The sequence below is a fragment of the Montipora foliosa genome, unplaced genomic scaffold (assembly GCF_036669935.1).
Source record: "Montipora foliosa isolate CH-2021 unplaced genomic scaffold, ASM3666993v2 scaffold_83, whole genome shotgun sequence".
NCBI classification, from domain to species: Eukaryota; Metazoa; Cnidaria; class Anthozoa; order Scleractinia; family Acroporidae; genus Montipora; species Montipora foliosa.
In genome coordinates, this window is record NW_027179832.1 from 23,407 (window position 1) to 35,636 (window position 12,230).

A 12,230-nucleotide genomic window follows, 5' to 3' on the forward strand; every position below is an offset into this window, starting at 1 on the left:
CTTCTGTACACTTGATTATCTCAAAAAATCTCAGTTTCCTTTAATGAAAGAACATTCCAAACCAGGTTTTTTGAACACAACATGCCAACGATATGTCAAAGATGAGACATACAACAAAAACAAAATAGTTCACACGAGAAAGTGGAACTTGTATTCCCAAGGGAGCGCGTGCGCGCGAGATCTTATCAATCCAACGTTTATGACATGAAACGTATCTTTTCGTGTGAGCAAAGAACAGGATACGACAAGTAAAAAATGCATGCACTGTTATGCATTAGATGGAAGTTAAACTAGCCCGGATGATATGCATACAACGAAGGCTACAACACTACAACATTGATCCTGCGAAAACGTGACTTACGTGACGTAGCGCACTTCAAAGTCTTACTGTTCCCTGCTCAACACGGACAGTACGTATTCAAAGGGCCGATAAGACACTATCCTGACCATGAAAGATTTACTTTTTATGATAACAATCCAATTAACTGATAACATAGAGAAACCACAAAGTGTTGGCCACAGAAATGTAACGCCAACTGATCTGGCGGGTCCTCAGTACTCAATGCAAAACGGGCTCTCCAGAACGCAACATAACACAACGCAAAAGAAATCTATCGCGATGGAGCAGTACAAACACACATCCACTTACGTTTTCGAAACGATGCACGAGGATAAGAGCTCGACCCGCTGGCATTTTCTTGTCTCACTCGTCTATCGATGGAAATCGATGCGGCTGAAATAAACACGTCCTCTCGCTCTCTCTACGGCCAAGAATGAAAGAAATAAAATCACAGTTTTGCAGTGCACCAAGTACGGAACATTCACCTACAATTTCAGCAGTGGAATTCACAAATACAACTCACCTTCCTTAGTCCTTACACCGCCACCGCATCTCCTTCCCTGCCCTGCCTGAAACGTTACCAACAAACCTTCCCATTAGCCAACTTTGCCACCGGGGTTGGTGCGGGGACTAGCGCGAACGCAGGTCCCCACTACCAGAAATTATACGCTCGAGTTACCCACATTTGGGGTAATCGCAAGGGTCAACCCAATCGAAGTGCAATGAAAGAGCCTCACCTTGAGAGGACTGCCTCCCTGATCACAGTGCCTCCCGCGTCAGGTAAGTATGCCTTTTCAACCTCTCCGGAACCGCAAAACGCAACTTGTCTGCGCATACCATGTGGTAATGGGGGTCACGTGCTCCTCGTCCTGTCGTGTCGTGCTGTCCACTCGCTGCTATGCTACCTAGAAAAGAGAAGAGAATGTGAAGGTTGGTTGCTTGGTCATTTGTTCTGCTTTCACTTGATTATTTCTTCCCCAGAGGGAAGTGGGCCACGCTCGGAGGTAGTGCTATACCGAGGCAACCCGTGGCCGGGACGAGGCAAGCCTCTTTTCCACGGCCCAGTTCCAAAAATCAGTTTAATATATGAGCTGCTCGATGAGCAGCGTATCAGATATTAAGCTGATAAGAAACAGATACTACACTTGATCTTAGCCAAAAGGCCGAGAAGCGATGCCCGTAAATGCTCACAGCGGACAAGGTGCTCCCAGTCTCATGGCCACGAGATATGGTGGTCCGATTACAATCCGTGCCAAGGAAGGAATGCCCAAAGCCAACCTGAAAGCGAGGCGCACACAACGATCGCCCTTGTACAGTGGGCAGCAGGACCAGCATTGCATGGCACTTGCGTTGACGGCAAGAGGACAAATGCACATTGTGCTTGCTCTGACCTCGTTTTTATTTTCCCTTATAACAAAGTTAATTTTCACGGCGAATTACTTGTCTACGACCATACCACAGGGAAAACACCGGTTCTCGTCCGATCACCGAAGTTAAGCCCTGTCGGGCGGGGTTAGTACTTGGATGGGAGACCGCCTGGGAATACCCCGTGTTGTAGGCTTCCCTTTTTCCTTCTGTACACTTGATTATCTCAAAAAATCTCAGTTTCCTTTAATGAAAGAACATTCCAAACCAGGTTTTTTGAACACAACATGCCAACGATATGTCAAAGATGGAGACATACAACAAAAACAAAATAGTTCACACGAGAAAGTGGAACTTGTATTCCCAAGGGAGCGCGTGCGCGCGAGATCTTATCAATCCAACGTTTATGACATGAAACGTATCTTTTCGTGTGAGCAAAGAACAGGATACGACAAGTAAAAAATGCAATGCACTGTTATGCATTAGATGGAAGTTAACCTAGCCCGGATGATATGCATACAACGAAGGCTACAAACACTACAACATTGATCCTGCGAAAACGTGACTTACGTGACGTAGCGCACTTCAAAGTCTTACTGTTCCCTGCTCAACACGGACAGTACGTATTCAAAGGGCCGATAAGACACTATCCTGACCATGAAAGATTTACTTTTTATGATAACAATTCCAATTAAACTGATAACATAGAGAAACCACAAAGTGTTGGCCACAGAAATGTAACGCCAACTGATCTGGCGGGTCCTCAGTTACTCATGCAAAAACGGGCTCTCCAGAACGCAACATAACACAACGCAAAAGAAATCTATCGCGATGGAGCAGTACAAAACACACATCCACTTACGTTTTCGAAACGATGCACGAGGATAAGAGCTCTACCCGCTGGCATTTTCTTGTCTCACTCGTCTATCGATGGAAATCGATGCGGCTGAAATAAACACGTCCTCTCGCTCTCTCTACGGCCAAGAATGAAAGAAATAAAATCACAGTTTTGCAGTGCACCAAGTACGGAACCTTCACCTACAATTTCAGCAGGGGAATTCACAAATACAACTCACCTTCCTTAGTCCTTACACCCGCCGCCACCGCATCTCCTTCCCTGCCCTGCCTGAAACGTTACCAACAACCTTCCCATTAGCCAACTTTGCCACCGGGGTTTGGTGCGGGGACTAGCGCGAACGCAGGTCCCCACTACCAGAAATTATACGCTCGAGTTACCCACATTTGGGGTAATCCGCAAGGGTCAACCCAATCGAAGTGCAATGAAAGAGCCTCACCTTGAGAGGACTGCCTCCCTGATCACAGTGCCTCCCGCGTCAGGTAAGTATGCCTTTTCAACCTCTCCGGAACCGCAAAACCGCAAACTTGTCTGCGCAATACCATGTGGTAATGGGGTCACGTGCTTCCTCGTCCTGTCGTGTCGTGCTGTCCACTCGCTGCTATGCTACCTAGAAAAGAGAAGAGAATGTGAAGGTTGGTTGCTTGGTCATTTGTTCTGCTTTCACTTGATTATTTCTTCCCCAGAGGGAAGTGGGCCACGCTCGGAGGTAGTGCTATACCGAGGCAAACCCGTGGCCGGGACGAGGCAAGCCTCTTTTCCACGGCCCAGTTCCAAAAATCAGTTTAATATATGAGCTGCTCGATGAGCAGCTGGCAGACCAAAGGTCACCAGTCGACAGACTCATCCAACGCCTGAGGCATTGGTCACCAGTATTAGGCGACAGAGGCGAAATAAAACTAAGCAAATCAGGTGGTACAGAGGGTGAATTAAGCAGGTGGCCCGAAGCGAAAAACGAGCTTGTTGGAAACATAGAGGCGATGACTCCATCCGCCCCCCACTGGCGGGCAAAATAACGTCGACGTCTCCGGGTTGAAAAACGCTTGAAGAGCAAGGGGAGGTGGAACTTGACACGGGCCTTTGCTCCCTCAATGACGGCGAGGGCCCCAGGTTGACAGAACGAAAGCGGTAGTCATTGCGGGCCAGCCAGATGTGAAACTTACAGGCACACAACAGGTAACTGAAGACTTTGGGCACTGCGTGAAGCTCAGTGGAATTGAAACCAAAAAGTAAATGGCGACGCTCAAGCACAGGACACATAGGCGAGAAATGAAAAAGGAGGGACTGTAGCCAACCAACAACACTTTGAGCAAGGGGACACACAAAGAGCAAATGCGACAGTGACTCGACGACAGGACCACAAAAACAAGCGGAGGAGACAGATAAACCAAAAGAGAGAAGACGCTCAGCAGTGTAAATCACACCATGAGCTACCTTCCAGGAGAAATCAACAACAAAGCGGTCAAAATCAAAGAAGTGGAACTGGCGCCACGTATCATACCAGTAAAGGTCCCCAAAGGAGGGAAAGAACTTAACTACACAGTGCGGTGTGACAGAGGAACAGGATAAAAGAAACTGGTAACCGACTTTGGCAGAGAAAAAAAGCCACGGAGGCGACAACGTGAGGGTCAGAGGATGCGAAAACCAAAGTTCCCCGGGAGGGGGAAAAAGAGCCACCAAGCGACTCCCAGGCCAAAAGCAAAGAGGAGTAAAATGGCGGTAACAGGGACCTGTCGAAGGCAGCGGGACGGGAGAAAACATCAAGAGAGGAGGCAGCAAAACACGATTGAAACCAGTACGACACAAAGGAGGACCAGCTTGACGAGGACAAAGTAGACCGTTTGACCCACTGACCCAGAAGCGACCAAACCTTGAGCTTAATGTCCACCACCGAGAAACCTCCCAGCGATGTGGGCTGAACGACCACAGCACGTGCAACGAGCTCCCGCTTGGTTTTCCAGAAGAATGAGAAAACAAGGGAGTTAAGTTCTTTAAGTACCCAGGGGGGCATGTGGACCAGGGATGCCACATACCAAACCCTGGCGAGGGCCAGGCAATTGATGACCAAAGCCTTGCCATGAAAAGACAAGGAGCGCTGACGCCAGGAGGAGAGGACGCGTTCCACAGCCTCTATCCGAGGCCGCCAATTAGTTCATCAATGTCATGCGGGCCAATGAAGACTCCGAGGATTTTAAGCTTAGAAGATGTCCAGTCGAGAGGGACAGGGGGGTCAGTTCGGCCAGCCCAAGACCCCAGCCACAAGCCGCGAGACTTTGTCAGGTTGAGCTTGGATCCAGAACCAAGCTCATACCTTGTGTAGGTGTCAAAAACAGCCCTAATGGAGGCATCGGAGGACAAGATGAGCGATGTGTCATCCGCGTACTGGGAAATTGGAGAGAGCGGTGAGGGCAGTCCAGGCAGCAAAGGTCCAGTAATGGCGGGATTTGCTCGAATATTGGCGGCCAAGACCTCAGCGACCATAACATACAGCAAAGGTGCGAGGGGGCAGCCTTGACGCACCCCCCGTGTGAGACTGAAAAAGTTTGAGACATGACCGTTAACAATGACAGCACTCTGAACAGCATTATAGAAAAGGCGGATCCAGCGCAGAAAGGAGGTTTGGAAACCCATTCTGCAGAGGGTGGCATGCAGAAAGGACCAATCAACGCGATCAAACGCTTTTTCTTGGTCGAGCGAGAGGATGGCACAAGGAGACCCGGATTGCGTGGCGTAATGGACCATGTCTCGGAGATAAGCGACGTTCTCACCAATATAACGACCGGGGACACCACAGGTTTGATCCTCAGCCACCACGGCATGAATAACCTTCAGGAGACGCCCAGCGATGACGCGGGCAGCGAGCTTGTAGTCCACACTAAGGAGGGAAATTGGCCGCCAGTTACGAGGGTTCAGCCGGTCACCCGTCTTAAAGATGAGAGAAATGATGCCTCGACGCTGAGAGAGGCTGAGAGTGCCAGCCTCATAACATGAGTTCAGGACGAGCACGAGGTCCTGTCCGAGCACCGGCCAGAATTTGACATAAAACTCCATAGGGAGGCCATCCAAGCCCGGGGTCTTGCCTCGAGCCATCCCACATAAAGCAGTATAACACTCCTCCGACTGGAGAGGACCATCACACTGTTGAGCCTGGTCGGCGGACAAGGTGGAGGTGAGGGCGTCGAGCAGGGAAAGAGCCACGTCCCCGTCAGTAGGCTCGGCACTAAACAAGTTAGAATAAAAGGAAGCAAAAGCCTGGCATAGGTCCTTTGAACTCGAGACCACTGTGCCATCATCGCATCGAAGTGCTGAAATAAGTCGGTCGGCGGCACGCTTCTTTTCCAGACGGAAGAAAAAGGCCGAGGAGGTTTCACCTTCCTCAACCCATTGGCCCGAGCACGGACTTGGGCTCCCCGAGCTGCCTCGAGGTCTAGGGCAGCAAGGGCAGACAGGGTAGAATGGTACGGCTCAACACAGGAGGTGAAACCGGCATCAACACGGTTCTTAAGATGCCCAGCTAGTCGGCCAAGGAGGTCTCGACACTGCGATGTTTTCTTTCGAGCGCTCAGCGCAATATTTAATTGTGAGGCCTTTGATTTGGCTCTTGCCCTTATCCCACCACTTAGCTAGTGACGGGAAGGACAGCATGGACTGCCTCCAAACGGACCAAAAATTAGTGATATGCTGGATATAGTCCTCATCATTGAGGACAGAAATGTTGAGCTTCCAGAAACTGTCCCAGGAGCAGCAATGTCTGGGACACTACAAGAAAGCACCACACCACAGTGATCCGAAAACGGACAAGGAATAATATCGCAAGTCAAGACTGATGGTAACAGGAGTACGGGGCACCAATGAGATCAATACGGGAGGCCATAAGGCCGTCTGAGCGAGTCCAAGAGAAGGCAGAATCGGAAGGATGCAGGTGCCTCCAAATGTCCAGACAACAGCAGGAGTCAAAAAGACGTTTTAAGGTAGCAGTACTTTCGCGGGAAGTGTCAGAGACATTGGAGCCCCGACGATCGAGGGCGCGGTCGAACACAGTGTTAAAGTCCCCGGCAAGGAAGGTCGGATAGGTGGGATCAACCCAAGACGAGACGTCGTCCAGGAAGTCGTCACGGGCTGGGTTGCGATTGGGGGCGTAGAGACAGCAGATACGAAACGGGTGCCCAGAATGGGTAAAGTGGCAAAAAACAACACGCCCAGCGGTGTCACACCAAGAGCTCGTAAGGGTGACCGTGGGGCGGAATAAAATGATGCAACCACAAGAGTGTGCAGAGCCAACAGAAGCAACTGCATTAAAACCAGATGAACGAAACCAGACTGACATTCACTGTCTGAAGAGCAGTGGGCCCTCTTGTAGGCAGACAATGTCAGGGACCTGAGGAAAGGAACGTAACCAGTGCAGAACACCAGCGCGCTTGGACGAGTCCCTGAGACCATTGGTGTTTAAGGAGAGGATAGAGAGAGCCATAACTGAGAAGAAAGAGAGAGACAGCACAACTAGGAGCGACGGCTCCGAACCGGGGCAGGGGGAGCCAAGGAGGGAAGGCCAGAATGAACAGCCCTCCCAGACTCCCTGCCCTTTCCAGACTTCGAGCGGCCGGGGACCGCAGAACCAGGAAGAGGTTTCTTCGCTTTCTTCTTAGACTTGACCTGATCATCAGAGGAAGCCTCAACATCCGAAAGTCCACGCTTAGTGACTGGTGAATCAGTCAGCTCGACCTCGTTAACCATTACGGGAGACAGAGATAGAACCTGTGGGGTATTTACAGGGGTTACATTGATGCCCGTTAAAGGGTCATCGTCACTAAATATACTTTGACTGTATTCAGTCTCATTAACTAGTTCATTATCATTCGTATCCATTTCTTTTCCATTATTACTATTATCCATTTCCATTTCTTTTCCATTAACTACAGCATTATTTGTCATTTCTTTTCCAGTAACTACATTATTACTATTATCCATTTCCATTTCTTTTCCATTAACTATAGTAGTATTGTCCATTACACCAACTACGTTACTACTAGTGTTAACATTGTATTACTCTGTGGCGCAGCCAAACCATCAGACGCAGCGGCGGGGGAGGCAGCCACCTGCACGCGCGTCGAGGACCCACCATTACCGTTTTAGGGAGGGCCGCACCCTCCTTAACATTTACTGGTGGCAGGAGAGGCCATGGGTGGAGTACCAGGGGGGATAACTCATTGTCCCTGAGGTCGGTGTGGGAACCCCAACTTGAAATACCAGGTTGCGTGGGGGCAGGAGGACGAAGGGTTACCCCCTCGTCCCCAGAGTCCTCATGGTCAGAGCTTGCAGGAGAAGTGGGAAGGTCCTCAGGACCAGAACTGACATCCAGGAGGGGAGGCAGCGACTCCGGGGGAGTGGCACCAACAACAAGTGAAGCGGACGGATGGGCGGGGGTCGCAGGCGAAGATGGTGGGTTCCCCCAGGCATTGGGGGGGTTGGGCAATCCCTGGCCATGTGACCAGGCTCCCGACACCTGCGGCACTTCCCGCGCAAGTCACAGTTTTTGGTGAGGTGTTCCCCACGACAGATATCACATTCGGCCGGCTGACCCACATACCACACCTTACATTTATATCCAGCAATGTCCAGATTACGAGGGATCCGGCCAGAACGAACCATTTTGATGATACGGGCTCCAGTGCAGATTGCAGGGTCACCCGGGTAATGCTGGTGCCTTATCGTCTCCACCTTCCCGTACGAGGAAAAGTAGGGCCGGAGGCGATCATCACTCTCCTCAAAGGGATAGTGATACAACATAACATTTTGAGCTCGAGGCCCAGCATACATGACTTTGCACTTAGCACCAGCTAAAGTGACAAAATCATAACCTTCAACAATATTTTTACATTTTGGGTCAGCGAAAGTAATCTGAACCAGTTTTACGGGAACAAACTGAATACTGTCAATCACAAAGGGGGTGAACTTTCCCTTGATGGCTGTAACAAGTTCCGCCCTGGGAACAGAGGTTGGAACATCGGAAAGGTCGAGGACTACTGTCCTCTTAAAGGCCGCAAGAGGCATGATGAAAAGGGAAAAAGAGAAAAAACAGTCCCCCCGGAAAGCAAAGCTCCCAGGAAGGGAACAGAAAGACTGGCTACCCTGGGTTATGGCAGGACGCCAAGCATAAGTCCCCAGGAGGGTCACCAGTAAAACTCAGGAATCAAAAATCTTACCACAAATCCCAAAAACGCTTGTCCCCACACTCCAATTCCAATACGGAACTTACGCGTACCACAAGGAAAGGCACGAACCTGGCAGATAATAAAAACCCGCGTCAGGTAAGTATGCCTTTTCAACCTCTCCGGAACCGCAAAAACGCAACTTGTCTGCGCATACCATGTGGTAATGGGGGTCACGTGCTCCTCGTCCTGTCGTGTCGTGCTGTCCACTCGCTGCTATGCTACCTAGAAAAGAGAAGAGAAATGTGAAGGTTGGTTGCTTGGTCATTTGTTCTGCTTTCACTTGATTATTTCTTCCCCAGAGGGAAGTGGGCCACGCTCGGAGGTAGTGCTATACCGAGGCAACCCGTGGCCGGGACGAGGCAAGCCTCTTTTCCACGGCCCAGTTCCAAAAATCAGTTTAATATATGAGCTGCTCGATGAGCAGCGTATCAGATATTAAGCTGATAAGAACAGATACTACACTTGATCTTAGCCAAAAGGCCGAGAAGCCGATGGCCGTAAATGCTCACAGCGGACAAGGTGCTCCCAGTCTCATGGCCACGAGATATGGTGGTCCGATTACAATCCGTGCCAAGGAAGGAATGCCCAAAGCCAACCTGAAAGCGAGGCGCACACAACGATCGCCCTTGGACAGGGGGCAGCATGACCAGCATTGCATGTCACGTGCGTTGACGGCAAGAGGACAAAGCACATTGTGCTTGCTCTGACATCGTTTTTATATTCACATATAAAAACGTTAATTTTCACGGAGAATTACATGTCTACGCCCATAAACCCGGGCAAACACAGGTTCTAGTCCGATAAAAGAAGTTAAGACCTGTCGGGCGGGGTTAGTACTTGGATGGGAGACCGCCTGGGAATACCCCGTGTTGTATGCTTACCTTTTTCCTTCTGTACACTTGATTATCTCAAAAAATCTCAGTTTCCTTTAATGAAAGAACATTCCAACCAGGTTTTTTGAACACAAACATGCCAACGATATGTCAAAGATGAGACATACAACAAAAACAAATAGTTCACACGAGAAAGTGGAACTTGTATTCCCAAGGAGCTGCGTGCGCGCGAGAATCTTATCAATCCAACGTGTATGACATGAAACGTATCTTTTCGTGTGAGCAAAGAACAGGATACGACAAGTAAAAAATGCATGCACTGTTATGCATTAGATGGAAGTTAACCTAGCCCGGATGATATGCATACAACGAAGGCTACAACACTACAACATTGATCCTGCGAAAACGTGACTTACGTGACGTAGCGCACTTCAAAGTCTTACTGTTCCCTGCTCAACACGGACAGTACGTATTCAAAGGGCCGATAAGACACTATCCTGACCATGAAAGATTTACTTTTTATGATAACAATCCAATTAACTGATACAATAGAGAAACCACACAGTGTTGGCCACAGAAATGTAACGCCAACTGATCTGGCGGGTCCTCAGTTACTCAATGCAAAACGGGCTCTCCAGAACGCAACATAACACAACGCAAAAGAAATCTATCGCGATGGAGCAGTACAAACACACATCCACTTACGTTTTCGAAACGATGCACGAGGATAAGAGCTCGACCCGCTGGCATTTTCTTGTCTCACTCGTCTATCGATGGAAATCGATGCGGCTGAAATAAACACGTCCTCTCGCTCTCTCTACGGCCAGAATGAAAGAAATAAAATCACAGTTTTGCAGTGCACCAAGTACGGAACATTCACCTACAATTCAGCAGTGGAATTCACAAATACAACTCACCTTCCTTAGTCCCTTACACCGCCACCGCATCTCCTTCCCTGCCCTGCCTGAAACGTTACCAACAAACCTTCCCATTAGCCAACTTTGCCACCGGGGGTTTGGTGCGGGGACTAGCGCGAACGCAGGTCCCCACTACCAGAAATTATACGCTCGAGTTACCCACATTTGGGGTAATCGCAAGGGTCACCCAATCGAAGTGCAATGAAAGAGCCTCACCTTGAGAGGACTGCCTCCCTGATCACAGTGCCTCCCGCGTCAGGTAAGTTTTTTTATATTTGAGGCGAATGGCCGGGCCCCCAGTAGGGTGAGTGCAATGCCCGCCAGACATACGACTAATCCGCAACAGCGGTTCACCTCAAACAGGGGTACACCAGTACGCCAAACTCGCCGGGGAATCGAACCCCGCCCTTACAAACACAGAACGAAGACAAACACGTACAGGAATTGCATTCAAGAGACGCCTCGTCCGACTTACACTCAAGAATGACAACCCTCACAGACAGACACAAAAGACAGACAAAAACTGGACAACAGGACATAAGGAACACGGACGGAGGCAACGGTGATGGCGGACCTAGTAGTCACCAGTCAAGACACTTATCCAGCAAACACGAGCTGGTTCACCACTAAGTGCACCCGAACAAGACTAAAGATGGACTACAAGACGATCATGAACGAGAGAAGCGAACCACCACGCCCGCCCCTGACGGGTGAAATACTGACGACGACGGCAGAACGAAAACGACGAAAAACAGGGAAGATAAACGCACGCGGGACTTGACACGTTCAATAACCTCAACGGCAGAGGGGCGCACATCGCGGAGCGAAATCATTCCGAGCCCACCAGACGAAGAACTTACAGACGTTAAGCAATAACAAAAATCCGGGGGACAACCCGCAACTCATCACTAAAAAACCAAGAGCCATGACGGGCAAGCAAGGAGGGCAAAGAGGAGAAGCCACGAACAACAGCGACTGGAGCCAAGAGTTGACACTGAGGCCAGAGGACAATCGAAAAATAAATGCTGTAAAGATTCGAGGGGGGAAGAGCAGAAACAAACTGGGAGACATTATAGCCAACGAAGCAGGCGCTCAGCTGTGTATAGCACCCCATGAGCCACTTTCCATGAAAGGGTCGATGACGGGGCGATCAAGATCGAAAAGAACAGCTGGCGCCAAGTAGCCGACCCACACAAAAGGACAAACAAACATGGAGCGAACTTGACAATACAATGAGGAGGTACAACACTTTCAGACAACAGAAAAGATAGGCAGACCTAGTTGTGACAGAATGAATAGGACAAAAATCAACACCAGAACCAATACCAGGAGACAAGAAGACAGAGTACCTTTACAAGCTTGCCAGGCAGACAAGAGAGAAACGTAAAATGGCGGGAGCCCAGAAAAGGAGAAGGCGAGGGAGAGCGAGAAGACAACATAAGGAGGGGCACTAAGAACGGAAGTAACCAAAACCATGAAGGAACCCACGAGAGATGCGAAACAACAAAACGACGGACCACTGAACATGAGAGCCGACACTTTGAGCTGAAAATCCACAACACCAAACCCACCTAGAGAAGAATGCTGCACAACAACACGACGAGCCACAAGATCACGTTTCCACCCCAAAAAACTTAAAACAAGAGAGTTGATTTCCGCACTGACCCACCGGGGCACATGTATAAGGGAGCCACGTACCACACGCGG

General features: G+C 49.6%; 7 non-coding genes across 7 annotated transcripts; 1 reads left to right on the plus strand and 6 right to left on the minus strand.

The window, feature by feature from the left end:
• Nucleotides 1-964: 964 nt before the first annotated feature.
• LOC137990377 (U1 spliceosomal RNA) lies at nucleotides 965-1,128 on the minus strand. Its single transcript, XR_011121354.1, has one exon. It is a non-coding gene; the product is annotated as a U1 spliceosomal RNA (small nuclear RNA).
• A 194-nt stretch (nucleotides 1,129-1,322) lies between these two features.
• On the minus strand, nucleotides 1,323-1,515 carry LOC137990386 (U2 spliceosomal RNA). The gene has a single exon (XR_011121363.1). It is a non-coding gene; the product is annotated as a U2 spliceosomal RNA (small nuclear RNA).
• Nucleotides 1,516-1,782: 267 nt separating this feature from the next.
• On the plus strand, nucleotides 1,783-1,901 carry LOC137990394 (5S ribosomal RNA). The gene has a single exon (XR_011121371.1). It is a non-coding gene; the product is annotated as a 5S ribosomal RNA (ribosomal RNA).
• A 985-nt stretch (nucleotides 1,902-2,886) lies between these two features.
• Nucleotides 2,887-3,051, minus strand: LOC137990379 (U1 spliceosomal RNA). The gene has a single exon (XR_011121356.1). It is a non-coding gene; the product is annotated as a U1 spliceosomal RNA (small nuclear RNA).
• Nucleotides 3,052-3,248: 197 nt separating this feature from the next.
• On the minus strand, nucleotides 3,249-3,434 carry LOC137990393 (U2 spliceosomal RNA). The gene has a single exon (XR_011121370.1). It is a non-coding gene; the product is annotated as a U2 spliceosomal RNA (small nuclear RNA).
• Nucleotides 3,435-9,073: 5,639 nt separating this feature from the next.
• On the minus strand, nucleotides 9,074-9,265 carry LOC137990385 (U2 spliceosomal RNA). The gene has a single exon (XR_011121362.1). It is a non-coding gene; the product is annotated as a U2 spliceosomal RNA (small nuclear RNA).
• Nucleotides 9,266-10,627: 1,362 nt separating this feature from the next.
• LOC137990378 (U1 spliceosomal RNA) lies at nucleotides 10,628-10,790 on the minus strand. Its single transcript, XR_011121355.1, has one exon. It is a non-coding gene; the product is annotated as a U1 spliceosomal RNA (small nuclear RNA).
• Between the last annotated feature and the right edge of the window lie 1,440 nt (nucleotides 10,791-12,230).